At 30.3% G+C, this 5631-nt stretch overlaps 2 long non-coding RNA genes across 2 annotated transcripts; both read left to right on the forward strand.

Annotated features, from left to right (window-relative positions):
• The first annotated feature begins 374 nt into the window (after positions 1 to 374).
• On the forward strand, positions 375 to 1632 carry LOC105436153. The gene is made up of 4 exons (XR_970071.2): positions 375 to 685; positions 762 to 821; positions 1205 to 1326; positions 1434 to 1632. It is a non-coding gene; the product is annotated as an uncharacterized LOC105436153 (long non-coding RNA).
• A 1673-nt stretch (positions 1633 to 3305) lies between these two features.
• Positions 3306 to 4355, forward strand: LOC116405302. Its single transcript, XR_004218472.1, has 2 exons — positions 3306 to 3719; positions 3812 to 4355. It is a non-coding gene; the product is annotated as an uncharacterized LOC116405302 (long non-coding RNA).
• The last annotated feature ends 1276 nt before the right edge of the window (positions 4356 to 5631 follow it).

The following is a 5631-nucleotide window of genomic DNA, read 5'->3' on the forward strand; positions in this document are numbered from 1 at the left end:
TGAAACTTTTCCATTTTTGTTTTGTGAAAATTAGAGTTAATTAAATCTTTTGGATGAACATTTATTTAATTATTTGAATGGAGATTTTTTTGTGAGAGTTAAGGATTTTGAGTAATTATATATGTATGCGTGTATATATAATTAATTAATCAAGTTTACGGAAAGTTATAATAATTATATTTTATTGGAGATAATATAATTACTGAGAATAATATATTGTTATATTTTGGGAAAGAGATAAACAGTTTGATTGGATGGGAGATATTTAACTAGAAGAGAAAATAAGATTTATTTATTTCTATTGTTGGAAAAGGAAAAGGGAAAGGGAAAAAGAAGTACTTAAATAAAAAGGAAATAATAACAGTAATTATTATTATTATCTTATTTAGAGCATGTCGTAATGCCGGCAAAGAACTCAAACTATTTATCTTCTTCCTTTGAAGAAACCCTAAGTGTTGTCGCCCTCTTCGGTCACCTCTCTGTCCCCCGTTAGTCGTCCACCATCTGTTCTATCAACCTCTAGCCGCATGAAGTCGAAGCATCATCGTCCTGTTTCGTTGTTTCCTGTTCGTGTCCCTTCGTGCATCATTCTCGTTCGTGTCCCTTCGTGCTAAATTTAATTGAAGGTTTTTTATCTGTGGATTTTCCCCAACCAAGGTTTAATTGGTTTCAATCTCCTTCTTTGGTAAGATTGAAAGCCTAAGTAATTAATTGATTGATGTTGGTTGTCAAACCATTAATTCAATTACGTTTATGTTTAGGATTTTGTCTATTGGAAAGATGCGACTGTTAGAAACAATTTTTGTTAAGCTAATCTTGAGGTAATAGATTCTACTATTAGATCTTCGACAGTATATTGAAGAGCTTGCATGTATGTCTTCCTTATATTATGAATTAATGTAGCTAGGATGCATAATGTGACTGTTAGAGATGACTGATGCAGATGACTACATAGATGACCGTTATGTATGACTAAGATATGTTATGACCGCGATGTGTTATGAATGTGACATGTTATGACTTAAATATGTTTATGATTGAGATATGTTATGACTGAGATATGATATTTATACATGTTATAGGCTATGATGTTTTGTTAATTTTGTCTGTTAGGGTCGTACCCATATGGGTGTCCCTCGAGATCACCACCTATTTGTGTATGTGTGGCTAACTTTTATGAGTGATTCGATGGGATCACTTTCAGCCCGATTCTTTTAGGTGTTTCTTCGGGTCGTTCAATAGTTGTTCCTTTGGGATCACCAAAGACCAGATGTGTTCCTCCGGGAGTACTAGATAGCGTGTGATCGGGAGCATGATAGTTATGAGGTACCTCTTTACAGAACCCTAACGAAAAGTTGACACCTAACGGGATTAGTAGTGGGTCCCTTACTTAGTTAAGTTTATACTTACTCTTTCTATGTTTAATTTTTCAGAAAAGGTAGAGGTAGAGGTAGAGGAAAGCTTATGAATGACAAGAAGTGATTGTGGTTCGCCGTAGGAGAAAGTTTATGTGCTTCCACTTTTATGTCTTCAATATTTTGATTTATAGTATTTTATTTCAGAACTCATGAGTACTCTTATGATATTTTCTTTTTATTTTAAATAGGGTCCAAACGAATATTTTATGTATTATTTTATCTCTACATACTTTATTTATAATTTATAAATGAATATTTGAAGTTTTTCCTTTAAAATTTAGTATCTTTTTTTATTTTAAATAAAATGGTCTTTATTTGTTTTAGTGGCAATGACTTTAGGTCATTATAAAGGTTAAGTCTTTACAATTCGTAACTTCTCTTTCTTCTTCTTCTTTGATATTTATTCATCTTCTCTTTCAGATTTCTTTGACTCATTTTCAATGTTTTCTTTCTTCTATTTTTATTCATCTTCTTTTTCTTTATTTATTCATCTTTTCTTTCTTTCTTACAACTCCTCTTCCAAAATATCAAGATCGTTTAAATATCACTTTGATATGATCTAAATGATTGCTTACCTTGTCAACATGATCATTTAGCATGGTCTACACATTTGAAGCATTTTTCTCATCGTTAAAAAAAAACTATACGATCATGTATCATGATTGCTTAGAAGATGAAATACACGATTGTGTATCTTTTTTTACACAATTGCATATAATTTTCTACACGATCGCGTATCATTTCCTACACGATCGTGTATCATGATAATTTAGAAGAAGAATTACATGAAGCACTTTTCCCATCGATAAAAAGAACTACACGATCGTGTGTATTGTTTTTTACATAATCGCTTATCATGTCGTTTAGAAGACGAATTACGCGCGCGAGTGTGACCGATGTTAATATTACCTACACGATCGTGTATCATTTCCTAGACGGTCATGTATAATTTTCTATATAATCATGTATCATTTCCGACACGATCGAGTATCATGGTTGTTTAGAAGAATAACAACACGAGCACGTGTGGCCAGTGTTGGTACTACCTACACGATTGTGTATCATTTTCTAGACGATTGTGTATCATTTCTTACACGATTACGCGTATCATGATCATTTAGAAGAAGCATTACATGTGCGCATGTGGCTGATTAATCACGTGTTGACTGGAGCATTTTTTGTATTTTCCATTGTGAGCGTATGAGCTTTTTTCAATTTCAAAATTGTTCTATACAATGTAACTATTTTTTCAGTTTGTTATATTTTTTAAAAAAATCTCTAAATTATATATATGTTATTTAAGCTTGTGTATAATTTGTTTGTACTATTATTCCATACGAATAAGCAATTTTCATTTTTTTTCTTTTTTTATATCATTATTATTGAGGCATTTTCAAATATAGCAAAATATTAAAACTAATTACAAAATATAGCTAAATTCATCAACTTTGTATATCTTATTTAAGTTCTTTTGCTACATTTAGTAAATAGTTTCAATATTTTGCTATTGTATAGGATGCCCTCACTCGCAAACTACACAAACACATTGGATCATTGCATTTGTATCAAATACAAAGTAAGTTGTATCTATAGTGTTACTCATGATAAGGTACCCAATTTTATCCCTATACTATAGGCCCTTTAAGATAATCTTAAACATTGATTTTTATATGTCTCTACATACTATTCAAGACTCATTAAACAACTTAGGATGTTAGTTTATTGAATTTGAGTTATTAAGACAAAACTAATAATTTAATCAATAACAATTATTACAATAATACACTTTATTAATAACGATCAATTGATTATATTTACAATCTACGAGTTTTAGGACATAAAAGAACTAGATGATATTATTGTCTATTTGCAGGAAATTCCAAGTGAAAAGGGCTTGCATAAAAGAACTAGATGATAAACTTGACTAGCTTACATCCTTTCTTCTTGACTCTTTCTCTATTTATTCTAATAAATATAATTTTACGAAAGTGTTAAGGCTTTGATGATAGTGAAGCCCAAACAATATTGGAGCAGTATACAAGTCCGCAATACCAAATTGAGATGCATACCTCGGTAGGCAATTTTGTATCTGGTTGATAGGCTTTTCATCTCAATTTACTATTTTAACGATGTACATTGATATAATTATTGTTGCTTGAAAGTTGTAAGTTTTAGTCAAGTGGTGGATTTTATTATCTTGTTTAGTTGGTGAGATATACTTGAAGAATCCTAAATTGTTTGACAAAATAGGAATACAATCTCCTAGTCATAGAATTCTTTCGGAAGGACCTTTTGGCAGTGGTAAGTTTAGTTTCACTCTCTCTAGATCTGAAAATATTTTGAGTTGTACTATGTTTCATTTACACAAGTTTAACTCCAATCACATATTTCAGAAGTTGGTGGCAAAGGCTATAGCTGGTGAAGCTGTTGTTTCGTATTACCAAATGACTATATCTGAATTTGTTGAGTTGGTTTTGGTGTTGGTTATGCTCATATTAGAGATCTGTCACTATCTCTAATCCTCAACCAGTGATATCATGATCGTAAATAGATCTTAGAGAACATAATGGCTCTTGCAGTTGATCAAACAAATCATCAATCTTGGACAGCAGATATCTGTTCTTGAATGTCACCTTATTGAGCTCTCTATAGTCAATGCAAAGATGCATCGACCCATCTTTCTTCTCACAAATAGTACTGATGCTTCTCAAGATGACACACTAGGTCGAATAAAGCTCTTGTCCAACAATTCTTACAATGGGTCCTTTAACTTCTTCAACATAGTTGCAGCCATTATGTATGGAGCTTTCGATATAGGAACGGTGTCTACTTCCAACTCAATAGCAAAATCAACCTCTCTATGAGGTGTAAGTCCTGAAAGCTCTGTAGATACCGTATTTGGTCATATATTTATTTTTTTATTTTTTTATTATAAAAGAAAAAAGAAAAAATTTGAATTTGAATTTGAATTTTAAATTTATATTTTAAAACAAAAATAATAATAATAAATACATTTAAAAGTAAATAATAAAAATAAAAATAAAAATAAAAATAAAAGGGTTGTTTCCCTTCCTATTTTTTCTCAACCATCCTCTTTTTTTTTTTTTTTGTCATCACTCCCCTACTTTCTCCCACTCTATCACTTTCTCCCACTTTCTTCCTTTAGTCTGCACTCCACTTCATTATCTAAAAAACCATGGACCTTGCTCTATAAAAAGAGAAAAGAAGAAGATTTAAAAAAGGGAGAAGGAGGATAGTTTTTTTTTTTTTTTTTTATCATTTGGGGATTTAGGAAGAGGTGTAGAGTGGAAGAGGATAAAAAAATAACCTTTGGCATTTAAGGGCAGACCTATTGGTAAGTTTTTTTTTATTCATGCTTGATGATACTGTTGTGTTAATCATTTTACATGCTAAATTAGCATCTTTTTTAATTATTAGACATCCTACTTTCCATTCTGTTTTAATTTCTTTTTAATTACTGGCATCCATTCTGTGTTAATTTCTTTTTAAATTACTGGGCATCTTATTATGTGTTAATTTCTTTTTAATTACTGGGCATTCTATTCTGTGTTAATTTCTTTTTAATTACTGACATCTTATTTTCCATTATGTATCAATTACTTATATCCATATGGCATCCTATGCATAATTAATTAATTAGCATCATGTATTTGGTAATACTCATTTTTCATTGGCACCCATTTTACAGTATGTGTCGTTAATTACTTATATTCATATGTTATGCCTTAATAATTATGCATAATTAATCTGTATTTGGTAATACTCATTCTTCATTGACATCCATTTTACCGTCTTTGTTAATTACTTTATACATATGGCATACTGCGTTAATAATTACTATATAGTATCCATGTTAATAATTACTATATAGTATCCATGTTAATAATTATCCATGATATAATTAACATTCTGTATTTGGCAACACCCATTTTCCATTTGGCCTATTAATTAATTAGCAACTTGTATGTGACGTTTTTCACTCACTCATTCTAATTATTTGCATGATGTATTAATTAATTAATCAGTATGCATCTTGCTATAATTATTTGATATTCATTTGGGTGTGATTATTTATTTGCAATATTATTTATTTGCATATTGCGTTAAACCTACTTTGGCATTCAACTGTTAATTATTATTTCATATCCATTTGGCATCCTCGTTTAATTATGCATTAATCAATTATTTTGCA

Source organism: Cucumis sativus, chromosome 7, assembly GCF_000004075.3.
Source record: "Cucumis sativus cultivar 9930 chromosome 7, Cucumber_9930_V3, whole genome shotgun sequence".
NCBI lineage: Eukaryota > Viridiplantae > Streptophyta > Magnoliopsida > Cucurbitales > Cucurbitaceae > Cucumis > Cucumis sativus.